This window comes from Lactuca saligna, chromosome 1 (genome assembly GCF_052625555.1).
Source record: "Lactuca saligna cultivar CGN05327 chromosome 1, ASM5262555v1, whole genome shotgun sequence".
Taxonomy (NCBI): domain Eukaryota; kingdom Viridiplantae; phylum Streptophyta; class Magnoliopsida; order Asterales; family Asteraceae; genus Lactuca; species Lactuca saligna.
Window position 1 is genome coordinate 124845417 of NC_136417.1, and position 13788 is coordinate 124859204.

Genomic DNA, 13788 nt, shown 5'->3' on the forward strand with positions numbered 1-13788 from the left:
TTTGCTCAACATAATACAAGGTGTTATGAAATTTATATGATGTTAACTGAATATAATCTTTCTATGTTGTTTTAGAAAAGTCATAGAAAAATCATACAAAGTCAAAAACTAAATCCGTAAATTCTGAGAGTTCCCAAAATGTGTCTAATTTATTCATAATTTTTATCATGATTTTTAATGACCTCCAACTTGGGTGAAAAAGTCCATAATCACAGACTGGTCCGGATTGGTGTTTGAAATGATAGGTAGTTTTGTAAAACTCACCATAGATTGTAGAAAAATCGTATGGAGATGTGCAAGTAGTCATTTTAAAGCTAAGAACTTCAAATACTTGAAACTAGTACATTTTTGGAAACAAAAATGTTTAAGTTGCCCAAAACAATCTGTGAATGGAGTTGGACTTTTCTGATGAAGGCTGTTAGAGAAGTTTAGTTATCTTCTTGGTGTTTTAACTTGAATTCCCCCCCCCCCCCCCCCCCGCCCCTCCCTGAAAACTTGAGAAAACATGAAAATTTAGGGGTATGAACTCACCTTGGGTGATTTCAGAAGATGGATGATGGAAAAAAGAAGTGTTCAACCCAAGAACACTTGAAGAATCACTTGAAGATTTGAAGATCTAACAAGAATGTGATGATGTTTGTGTAAGAAATCAATGATTTGAGTAGAATAATGTGTAATAATTGCAATGAGGATGAACTATACTTACCAAGGGGAGGGTAACGCTTGAAGATCGGCCTTGGAGTCTTGGAATAGTGAGATAAAGTTTGAGAGAAAAGTTGTGTTGTATCTTTGGTGAAATGAGATAAAATAAAAGAAGTGAGGAGAGGGGATGGGTTATTCCAGCTCTAAGAACGTGGAAAAGGCTAATAATTGAGTAGGAAGGACATTGAAGTGACCTAGGTAAGGGGGGAAGGTGTGGCTGGTCATTGAGTGGGTATGGGGGTGGTTGCTTGTGTCATAAAGTAAAGCAAAGTCAACACTCAACCTCTTTGTACTTTACCCACTATATTTTTATTCTTTAAATAAAGATTTCCATGAAAATATGTTTAAATTATGAATATTTAGTGTCTTTTATATGAAAATATAATTTCTGGAGAAAATCCCGCGTTAAAATCACGAAAAACGGGCTCAAAATGCTAAAAATATCAAAAATGGGTGAAAAGTGTCGTTTTTCCGAAGTCTGGCCAAGGTTCGGTCCTCTGGTGCAAAGAACCGAGAGGGGATAAAGAAGAACTGAGAGAGGGAAGGGAAGGGCTGAGAGGGGGCAAGGAACCGAGAGGAGAGAAAGAAGAACCGAGATTGCGAGAGGAGAGACCGAGAGGCGAGAGGAGAGACCGAGGGGCGAAGAAGAGGGACCGAGAGGCGAGACTCGGTCTTCGCGAGTTTCGGCCCGAGAGGCTTCTTGTCACACCCCCGAACCAGACGGCGGAAACGTCCGAGGGCTGTCGTGACTTAATTGAATACCATAACATTGAATATATATGAAACATAACATCGTTCATCACCATGCATTAATATAGTACAACTGGTAGAGTTTACACTGAGTACATTGTTTTAATATTACATTCCCAAAAATAAATTGTTCGATCATAGATAAACAAACTGCAAGCCATCACTGAATACATTTCCTTCGGTTTACTTGTTACCTGAGAATACAAGTATTTTGAAAAACACCAACATATGGAATGTTGGTGAGTTCATAAGTGGTATTTGGAAAAAAAAAAACAACGTTTTGTATTGTTTTGAAAAAAGCTACCAGAAAATCCGATATTTTCTGAAAAGAGTTTATGAAAAAGTTTGTGAAGATCCATAAGTATGCTTGTTTGTTTCTATAGTTGTAAAAAGTGTTCATTAAACTTATATACATTTCGAAACTGTATGTATAAAAAAATACCCTAGGAAAATCCGATGTTTTCCTAACACTTTGAATTCCATGTAGTTATTGTACCATCGCGGCATGTGAAGTCATTGATTCCCGACGACGTCGGATTATTGCGCATGGTGAATTATTATAAACACGTGTTACACAAACGACCAGTTTACAATTATACTAACGATCCCGTAGGCGTCGTTCGTACTATTCACGTAACCCAACCGCCCTGACTTCGTGTAGCCCCACGACCGAGGAGAAGAGAGGGCACGAAGATCTCAATAATCCTATTAGTCGGTCGAGGCTATAGTGAATGCGAAGAACCCTTGGCCTGACTCGCATTTGGTGACCTCTCGACTTTAATAGCAGTACCAAAGGACCCTTGGGGACCAATAGTATAAAAGCCATTAAAAGTCCTTTTACGCTGTGTTGGATCATGTAAGACCCAACAACTCGTAAGGTTGAAGTGTTCGGGCCTAAAGATCAGGTCATTGGGCTAGCTAGGCCCAACAAACAAGATTTTACACTTTGGGGCCGAAAGATGGTGCGTTGACGTCTGTGCACTCTCACGTGTGTATTGAATTCCTGAATATTACTTGTATGAATCGAGTGATCGTCGTGTTAGTAGTTTCGGGTTTGTTATTGATTCGAGACCGAATCAATTCGTTTGATAACGATTTTTCGTGTTGTTGTGTATTGAAATTCGTCGATAGTCGTAGTGCCATTATTTGATCACAATGGATGTATTGAATTAACATTGAAAATTTTTTGTTTACAACTCCTCTTTGTTTGGTAAATTTACTTTTTCAACCCTTGGAATAAATAAATTTCCGGTTTAGTCCTTAAACCATTTTTCTTGTCATTTTAACACCAAAACTTATTGCAATTGACATTTTTCAGCATATTCTTAGTTGAAAACAGCTTTAGTCCCTGAAAATGCTGTTTTCTCGGTTGTAGCCCCTCTTTTTAGCAATTTTTACATTTTTGGCCCAAATTGGAAAATTTTTACAACTTTGGTCCTCCTTAATTATGGAAAGCATTTTTAACCCTTGAAAAAGGACTTAGAACACTAATAGTCCATTGTTTTACACAAAACACAGTTTCAGCCCCTCAAAACAGAAAATTTCGCATATTGGGCCCTATTGGGCCGAAAATGTCATTTTTAGCCCATTAAACTTGAAATTTATATTTTTAATCCTCTAAAAGAGTATATCTCCAGAAAATACAATATTGAAACTTTTTTGACTCATCTCACCCATCAGAATTCGTAATATGTCATTTTGGGCCCTTTAACTTTATATTTTTAACATTTTATGTCCAAAAATTGAGTTTTTAGCCCAAATAAGATGTTATTAAGCCATTTAGCTATTTTTCTTGGAATAATTTGTATGTAGAAATATATTTGATGCTAGTATCGTTTAACATTAAGTATATCTCGATTTTTAGGGGCTTATGGTTAGATCCAACATCATAACACACAAAAACACACATATAAGCATAGAAATCATACAAGGCATACAAAACACATATCGATGTACACTTTCACTTGTATTCCCCCCCCCCCCCCCAAAACTTATAAAACCGAAAGATAGGGAGTATGAAGCTCACCTTAGGGTGTGGTTTCGGTTTTTTAAGAAAAGATGGAAGAAAGCTTGGTGATTTTTGGCCTTAGCACCCTTTTCTTGAAGATCTCGAGTTTGAGGTGGTTCTAGGATGCAAGATCACGATTTTTGCATGGATTAGGAAGAGATTTTTGATAAAACAAAAAAACTAAGTCATAGATCCAAGCATAACCTTACCTTAGATGAAGAGTTTGTAGAAATATCCTCTTGAAAGCGTCTTAATTTTCGAGATTTTTGAATGGTGAGGAAGGATGAGTTCTTGAGTATTCTAGAGAGAATTTGTGAGGTGTGTGTGTGTGTGCTTGAAATGGCCGAGAGCAAGAGAGGGAGAGAGAGAAATAGACCCTTGAGGTGATATGCATGGAAACATGGAATAGGTTGCATGGAGATCCAAAAGACAATAATGAGGTGTCAATTGCAAGTCAACTCTCTTCATCTCTTCTTGGGTTTGGGCCTTGGGCCGAGAATTTGGAAGGAAAAGGGAAAAATTTGGGCTTTTATGCCCTCAAGCCCATGTAGAAGTTAAGTTGGATGATTTTTGTTCCAAAAAAATATAATATGATTTTCACACTTTGTTAGGCTAGTTTAGGTTAATCATGGTGCAAAACTTTTAGTTTATTCCATTTTAGGCCCAATATGGCCCAAAAGGTTGAAATAAATGTATGTGGGTCCAATTAGAGCCCATTTAAGGGTTCTAAGCCCATGATAGTCAAATTGGAAGCTTATTGGTCCATTGAGTCCAATAAGGAAGTCCTAGTCCAAAATTGACCTAAACAAGAACTTCTAGGGTTTCCAATTGCTTGTTGACTATTTGTAGTACTTGTATGAAGCATTTGATTGAAGTTTTTGAAGGCATCATGCATGATCTTAAGTTTTTGGTTCAATGTTTTACTTAAGTATAGTGATTACAAGACACAAAATTTCTAGTTGTGACACTTCTCTTCTCAGTTTCGGCCCGAGAGGCTTCCCTTCCCAGATTTGGTTCGAGAGGCTTCTCTTCTCAGATTCGGCTGCTGAGTCTCGGCTGCTTAGGGTTTCGGTCCTAAGAGGGGTTTCGGTCCCTAAGAGAACTTTCGGCCCTAAGAGGGGTTTCGGGCCCTTAAGCCTATTTTACTCGTTTTTACCCCGTTTCAAGCCGTTTTTGACCCGGTTAAGGGTCGGAATGACCCGAATGACTCCAAAAAGTTACGGAAACTTTTGAGAGAGATTTGGGAGAGATTTCACACTCTTAGAGAGATTTCTCATACAAAGAGAGATTTGGGAAAGATTTCTCATACAAAGAGATTTTTGGGAAAGATTTCACATACTTAGAGAGATTTGGGAGAGATTTCACATACTTAGAGAGATTTGGGACAGATTTCACATACTTAGAGAGATTTGGGAGAGATTTCACATTCTTGGAGAGATTTCTCATACAAAGAGATTTTTGGGAGAGATTTCACATACTTAGAGAGATTTGGGAGAGATTTCACATACTTATTGAAATTTAGGAGAGATTTCACATACTTAGAGAGATTTGGGAGAGATATCACAAACTTAGAGAGAGGTAGAGTGAAAACGATTGAGAGAGGTTTCGTGTGTCGCATTTGTGAGTGTCCGGCTTCGCCACACAAGGTCCGTGAACTCCGTTAAGCCATGATTTAGGATCTTTCACACTCCCGATGAGTATGCAACATTGTTTCATCATTTTTGTTCATTGTTTAGCACTAGGGCTAAGGAAAATTAAACACACGAATTTTTCAAAGTGACGTTTTCTCGTTAAAATAGTGAGTTATACAGTATTTACATAACACGAACCCTAATGTACCAGGTTTAATTGAGTTGACCGGTTTCACTTGATGACTTTGTTCTACTTAAACTTGACCCAAAATTAACTATTGTCACATTATCCCCCCATTAGAGGTAATTTCGTCCCGAAATTTACGTTTTGACAGGGACTTCAGGAGTTAGGAAAAAGATGCGGGTATTTTTGTTTCATCTGATCTTCGCGTTTCCAGGTGAACTCAGGTCCTCGTTTAGCGTTCCAACGGACCTTTACGATGGGGATACGACTTTGTTTTGTTCTTTTGACTTCCCGATCCATAATCTCAACTGGTTCTTCCACGAAGTGGAGATTTTCGTTGACTTCGATCTCGTCGAGAGGTATTACAAGTGTCTCGTCAGACAAACACTTCTTCAAGTTGGATACGTGGAAGGTAGGGTGTACGTTACTAAGTTCTTATGGTAATCGGAGTTTGTACGCCACAGGACCAATCCTGGCAATGATTTCGAAAGGTACGATGTACCTCGGGTTTAGTTTCCCATGTTTACCGAAATGCATCATTCCTTTCCAGGGGGAAACTTTTAGTAATACCCGGTCTCCGACCTGGAATTCTAAGGGTTTGCATCACTTATCTGCGTAACTCTTTTGTCGATGACGAGACGCCTTCAGTCTTTCCCGAATTTAAGCGATCTTTTCTGTGGTCTCCATTATGATTTCAGGCCCAGTAAGGGTGCTATCAGGGACTTGACCCCTAGCTAGCTGAGTATCCCCCACTTCGGCCCAACATAGAGGTGATCTACACTTGCGACCGTAGAGAGCTTCGAATGGAGCGACTCCAATGCTAGTTTGATAACTGTTATTATAGGAAAACTCGATAAGTGGTAAATGAGTATCCCAAGCCTTACCAAAGTCTATCACACAGGCTCTCAACATGTCTTCTAACGTCTGTATGGTGCGCTCGCTCTGCCCGTCGATTTGCGGATGATAGGCCGTACTCATATCTAGCCTAGTTCCTAGAGATTTCTGTAAGGACTGCTAAAATCGCGAGGTGAATCTACTATATCGGTCAGAGATAATGGATATTGGTACACCATGTAGTCACACAATCTCCTTGATGTATGTCCGGGTTAACTTTTCCATCTTGTCGGTTTCCTTTATTGGTATAAAGTGCGCAGACTTGGTCAATCTGTCTATGATTACCCATATGGTGTCAAGCCCACCCAATGTCTTAAGTAGCTTGGTTATGAAATCCATGGTTATTCGCTTCCACTTCCACTTGGGTATATCCGGCTGTTGTAGTAGTCCTGATAGCTTCTAGTATTCTACCTTGACCTTGGCGCAGGTCAGACACTTGCCCACATAGGTAGCAATCTCAACTTTCATGTTCAGCCACCAGTACAACTTCTTGAGGTCTAGATACATCTTATCCGAACCTGGATGGATGGAATATCGTGTCTTGTGTGCTTCGTTCATGACCACGTCTCGGAACCCACCAAACTTCGGTGTCCAGATCCGGTTCATGAGGTAGCGAGTTCTGCCCTCCTTGACCTCGAGGTTTTTGTCCATCCCTCTCAATGCCTCACATGTCACGTTTTCGGGTTTCAAAGCTTCACGTTGAGCTTCCTTGATTTGTGTGAACAGGTGTGAATGGATTGTCATCATTAATGACTTCACTCGGTGACCCGAGTATTCTTTTCTACTCAGGGCATCGGCTACAACATTAGCCTTGCCCAGATGATAACGGATTTCGCACTCATAATCGTTTAGTAGCTCTACCCATCTTCTTTGTCGCATGTTGAGCTCTTTTTGATTGAGGATATGTTGAAGACTTTTGTGATCAGTGAAGATGGTGCACTTTGTGCCGTAGAGGTAGTGTCTCCAGATCTTCAAGGCGAACACTACCGCTCCCAATTCGAGGTTGTGGGTGGTATAGTTAACTTCGTGGGTCTTAAGTTTCCTTGATGCGTAAGCAATGACTTTCCCTCTCTGCATAAGCACGCATCCGAGGCATTGATTTGAAGCATCGCAATATACCACGAAGTCATCAGTTCCTTCCGGAAGAGACAAGATTGGTGCGCTGCATAGAGCTTGCTTCAGTGTTTGGAAGGCAGCTTCTTGTTTATCTTCCCATTTGAACACCACACCTTTTTGAGTCAGGGTGGTGAGGCGTTTAGCAATCTTGGAGAAGTTCTATATGAATCTTCGGTAGTAGCCTGCGAGTCCCAAAAATTGTCGGATTTCTGTGGGCATTGTAGGTGCTGACCAATCTTCAATTGCTTTGATCTTTGAGGGATCCACATGTATTCCATCCTTGCTTACTACGTGGCCAAGGAATCCTACTTCTCGGAGCCAAAACTCACACTTTGAAAACTTGGCGTAAAGCTTCTTGGATCTTAACGTTTCCAATATTAGTCGCAGGTGTTGTCTGTGCTCTTCTTCGCTTCTCGAATAGACCAAAATATCGTCAATGAACACGATCACAAACTTATCTAAGAAGGGGCGACACACTCGGTTCATCAGATCCATGAACACTGCAGGCGCAGTTGTTAATCCGAATGGCATCACTACAAATTCGTAGTGTCCATAGCGAGTTATGAATGCCGTCTTGGAGATATCTTCTTCTTGAACCCGTAATTGATGGTAACCCGACCTCAAGTCAATTTTTGAAAAGTAGCTCGCTCCCTAAAGTTGGTCAAAAAGGTCGTCAATTCGGGGTAGGGGATATCGATTTTTGATGGTAAGTTTGTTCAACTCCCTATAATCGATGCACATACGAAAGGCTCCATCCTTCTTTTTCACAAATAGAACTGGTTCTCCCCAGGGTGAAAAGCTCGGTCTGATGAACCCTTTGCTCAACAGTTCATTCAACTGGCTAGACAGTTCTTGCATCTCTGCCGGTGCTAGGCGTTATGGAGCTTTGGCAACGGGGGTGGCTCCAGGAATTAAGTCGATTCGGAATTCAACTTGTCGTGTGAGTGGTACACCTGGTAGGTCGTCTGGGAATACGTCAGGGAAGTTGCATACTTCTGGAATTTCTTTGATGTCCCTCACCTCTTGTTTCTTGTCTACGATGTGTTCTAAGAATGCATGGTATTGCTTTCGGAGGTACTTTTGGGTTTTAACACAAGAGATGATTTGTAGGTTCGCACTAGGTTTGTTGCCATAAACGGTGAGGATGTTTCCATTCGGCAGATTGAGGCGGACAACACTTTCGTAACATAAAATGTCGGCACGATGAGGGCTTAACCAATCCATACCAATGATTATGTTGAAACTTTTTATGGTGACCGACATGGGATCAATTTGGAACGAATGGTTGTCTAGAATGAGAGTACACCCTATGTAAATATCGCTAGTACGCTCAACCTTTCCATTTGCCATTTCTACGACGTAAGAATATTTTAATGGCTGGGAATTTTGCTTAAGTATATGTTTGAATTGGTGACTTACAAAACTTCTTTCTGCCCCACTATCGAAAAGTACGCATGCATAAGAGTTATTAAGGAGGAACGTACCAGTAACCACCGAGGGGTCCTTGACTGCTTCTCCATGCCCTAAAGTTAGGACTCTTCCTATACCCCCAGCATTAGGGGCTTGTGCCTTGGGGCAGTTCCTCCTGAAGTGTGCTGTTTCACCACATCCATAGCAAGTTTGGCTTGCCCCTGCATTGGCGGCTTGGTTGACCAGTCGTGCTGGTGCTTTACAGAAACGAGCAGTGTGCCATTTTCTGTCACAGTTTTTGCAGTGCATTTCCCGATAAGCACCATTATGGTGGTAGTTGCACTTGTTGTACTTAGGGATACTCCCTGCATATTGCTTTGGTGGTGTCGGAGAGGTAGCAATGGTGGCAGTACGGATATCAATAGTCTGTTGCTTCTTGGCGGGGTCTTGCGTCGGTTGTTTCTTTTTATTGCTCCAAAACTTCCTCTTGTTGTTCCCTCCTTTTGTTCGGTCGGTGGTGGCTATCACGGTACCACGACTAGCCCTGTGATCTATAAGTTGTTGTGCCAATTCCTTGGCACTCTCAAAGGTAGTGGGTTTCGAGGCCAATACACTATCTTGAATCTAGGATGACAGCTCCCAGAGGTATCGCTCCACCTTTTTCTCGTCTGGAGTGACCATTGTTGGACAGAGGAGTGCTAGGTCATTGAAACGGGCAGTATAAGTTTCAAGATCAGTGCCAGACATCTTGAGGTTCCAAAGTTCTTCTTCAAGTTTTTGTCTTTCGCCCCTCAGACAATACTCCTTTAACATCAAAGCTTTCAAATCCTCCCAACTTATAGAGTTAGCCACTGCAGAAATAAGTGATTTAACTCGACCATTCCACCAAGTAAGAGCTTTTCCGGTGAAAGTGAATGCTGCATACTTGACCTTGCTCGCTCCGGGACAAGCACAAATTTCGAAAACTGCCTTGGTCCTTTCGAACCATTGCACCAGTGTGATGACGCCCCCGCTTCCATTGAAAGGGTCGGGCTTGCCATTCGTGAAGTCCTTGTAAGAGAGCTTCTTTGTACGCCCCGTGCTGTCCCCATGAATTGAATTGGTAGCTCCGGATCCAGAACCGCCAGAACCATTTGTTCCCATTTGCGACATTGTTGCCGTTACTGCAGCCTGAAACATCGTAGGATCAAACTGCGGAGGTGGTGGCGGAGGGGGCGGCGTTGTGTTGCCGGAAGGTCTTGGTCTTTTCCTTGGTGGCATGGTTCTGTCATTATAAAAGAAATGACCAGTCAGTAAGACTTCAATAGTAATAACGAATCGAGTGTTACTTGTTTCATCTCAATTGTATTTCGACCCAAGTTTATTACTTTAGTAGGTAATTCATTGAAAAGGTTATGCAATTTAAACATATGAATTTCATAGTATTGACCCAAGCAGGGTCATGTGTTTTCTTATGTCAACATTCTAGAAAGAAAAATACATGCCAAATCCATTCATAACTTGTTAGTACATATTGTTTTGAGAAATTTTGACCTCACAGGGGTCTACACTACATGAAAATAAAAGATAAGGTTTTGGCAGTACAAAAACCCCTTAACTAGTGTGATCACTTAGTCGTGGGTCAACCGACATACAAAAGAGTAGCACCAACGCGTACTTATAAACTTTTACTACAAAGATGTAAGAATAGTAACGAGTTCTAATCACGACGATCCGACGGAGCCTGGGATGATGTCGATGCGCCCTATAGTTCTGCCAATCTCCGTTCGGCTGCGACCATTCTCTCTTCGAGTGTCATGTATCTTTCCCGATACTCCCTTACTTCTGGTCGAGCAGTGAGAAGGTCCTGAATGAGTTGGTCTCTATAGTGAGAGTCTCGTTACATATCTCTGGTGCGAGCAGTGGTAGACTCTACGATGGCACTAAGCTCCCTGACCTGATCTGTCATCGTCTTACCATGATCATCCATACTTGCTATTCGCTAAGTCATAACGGGGAGGGCTCTATCAGCCGGTCCACCATGGATGAGGTCATAATAACCTCGTTGGTCGCCATATGGTGACCGTTGGCGTTGTTGTCGGCTCCACCTTTCGATCGTCGTTACCCAAGGGGGCTCAGGTCCGTTGTATCTAAAGCGGTGTGCGGGTACTCTCGCGATGTAAGGAGGGTTGAATACTTCCGGTTGTTCCTCCATTTCGTTCCCAACCATGACTATATCATCGTCTTCCTCTTCTTCTTCTTCGTCTCCCTCCTCTTCTTCTTGTTCTTCGTCTTCCTCCTCGGGTTCCTCTTCGGGATCCTCCTCAGGATCCTCTTCGATTTGTTGCTCGAGCTCTTCGTCAATCCATCCCGTGTTTCCCTGATTGGGAAAGTACGGGTCCCCGGGTATGTGAAATCCTACCATGTCGTCTGCACAAGGAACGGGGGGGGGGGGGGGGGGGGGTTATGAAGCACATATCAGAAAATAATAGTAACATGGCGCTATAGAAATGTACAAATACTGCTATAGTATTTTCAAATGTTTATATTTGGTTCTTAGCGTGTTCTTTATAGAGGGTAGTTAGGTTATTAATTTGTCGCCCATTACGACTATCCCCCAGTATGCGTAAGTTACTTCTCAGACAGATATAGTTGATCAGGCTATATCCTTCCCAGAACTGATTACACATGCTAAGGCATACCCGTAGTGTTCAACTCCTCCTCTTTCACTTTATGTTCTCCTTAGTTATCACACTACGCGAGTATATAATGCATGTAGGTATACTTTTAAACAAGAAACTATTCGTTTTCTAAAAGTACAACCCGTTAAAATGTTTTAAGAATCAAAGACTTTTAGTCCCAAATGTGTTTATAGTTTTTATATCTTATGTGGTTTGACATACTTAATTCACTATAAACCGTGCTCTGATACGAATCTGTCACACCCCCAAACCAAGGATGGTGGAAACGTTCGGGGGTGGAGGACTTCATGTATAGTATCATAACCACAATTGCAATAGTAATTTAAGCAAATACAACCAACATATATATAATTGAAAAGTTACATCAGTGTATGAGTTACATGTTTCCATATCAAGTACAATATGTTAACAAAAACGTGATATGTTGACACCTTAACATCCTATCCTCAAATGCACTTTGGTACCTATTTAGTGATTACCTGAGAATACAAGTTGTTTGAAAAAGTGTCAACACAAAGGTTGGTGAGTTCATAAGTTTTTGCTTTAAAACTTAATAGAAGTCTTTCTCTTGTAAATGTCACGTTTGTTTCAGAAAAATCCGATATTTTCCTTAAAATCTGTGTAATGTAGTCTTATAACCGAACACCAAAATGTATAAGTAACCTCTCTTACTTAGTGGAAATGCTATGACTTTAAATTGACATAAAAAGTGATTTTAAATCGACATAAAACCCATTTAGTTTTTATGAAAATCCCGTAAACTTTATGTATTGTTATCTCCCTATGTGAGTCGCTATAATTATACTATGACTGAATGAACTTGCCACGATGTTTCTCAGGCGTCGCGAAACTGAAATGACATTTGTCACCCGTAGACCTGCAGATCCCACTGTAGCTAGCAGCAAGGTGTGGGGTGTCAAACCCAATATAGATGTATATACAACTATCACGTTCTCCCTCCAGGAGACTGTGATTATAACTACTAGGAATTATATCCCACACTCGGACGTACAGAAAGAGATTGTCTCAAAATTTAGGTTAACAAGTTTACGTGTAATGTGCGTGAGTGTGGTTAGCATCCCTTGTGGTGGTTCTAAAGGGTCCAAACACATCCGTATGTACCAGATCCAACAAACCTTCACCCCTAGAACAAGATCCAGTGAAGGGTGATTTTGTCAGTTTTCCAAGTAGACAAGATTCACAACTATCATCCAACTTTAGGTCACATGACTCCAAGACTCCATCTTTGTGGAGTTGGCCTATGCGTTTCTTGCTTACATGTCCAAGACGACAATGCCACAATGATGCTTTATCCAAGTTAATGGAAGAATCAATACACAACACATTATTTCCTAGGTTATCTACAAACGACACAACTTCGTACACACCATCACAAGGTAATGCTTTAAAATAAATAACATTATTAAAGAAAGCATTAATACGACCACATTCATTATCAAAAGAAAAGGTTAACCCTTGTTTGTACAAAGCATGAAAGGAAATAATATTTCTCGTCATTTTAGACGAGTAACAACATTTGTTCAAATCTAATGTTAACCCACTACTTAGCAACAAAGTATAAACTCCAATCTTGCTGACAGGTGATGCTTTCCTATTCACCATGATTAAGCTTATCTTCCCACGCTCCACATCCTCACTTCTTCTTAGTTCCTGCAAATGAGAACAAATATGAATACCATAACTGGTATCAAGGACCCAAGAATTAGAATAGGGTGAATTATTAGACAATATAGTGTAAATACTGAAGGGTTTTGATCATTCTAACACTTCCTAAGTGTACATGCAACCCTAATAACCTTGGATCTATGTTTGTCTAATTATCATGCAAAGTTGAATTCCAAGGCTATATTCCTATCTAGCATACATGGGGAACAATTTTAACTTGAATGATAGATAGAATAACTTACCTTGTTGTTGCTTGTGTTCCTTGAAACCTTATGAGCCTAGCACCCTAAGTGTGATGCTTCAAATGCTTCACACAACACCAAATGCTCTTGGAAAGACTTTTGAGAGAATGCACACTTCATGAAATCGGCCTAGCCCTCTTGTTTCCTTAGTGTAGCCATTTTGGTGGAGAATATGATTCTTATATAGTGTTGACACATCTAAGCTTACACCATGTAAACCCTAATGTGTCATGACTCTTCATTTCCATGAACCATAGGTTTGTAACTCCCATGGAGCATCCTATGGGTGGAACCCAACTTGATAATCCATGGAGCCTCTTAGCCCACTATACAAGATATGGATGATTTACATAATCAACCCACATATTTAATTAGTTATCTTTTGATCACCTAATTAATTCTAAATTAATTCTTGATCAAACTAATCAAATAATATTATTAATATATTAGAACTTATAATATATTAATAATATCCAAGTGTTAT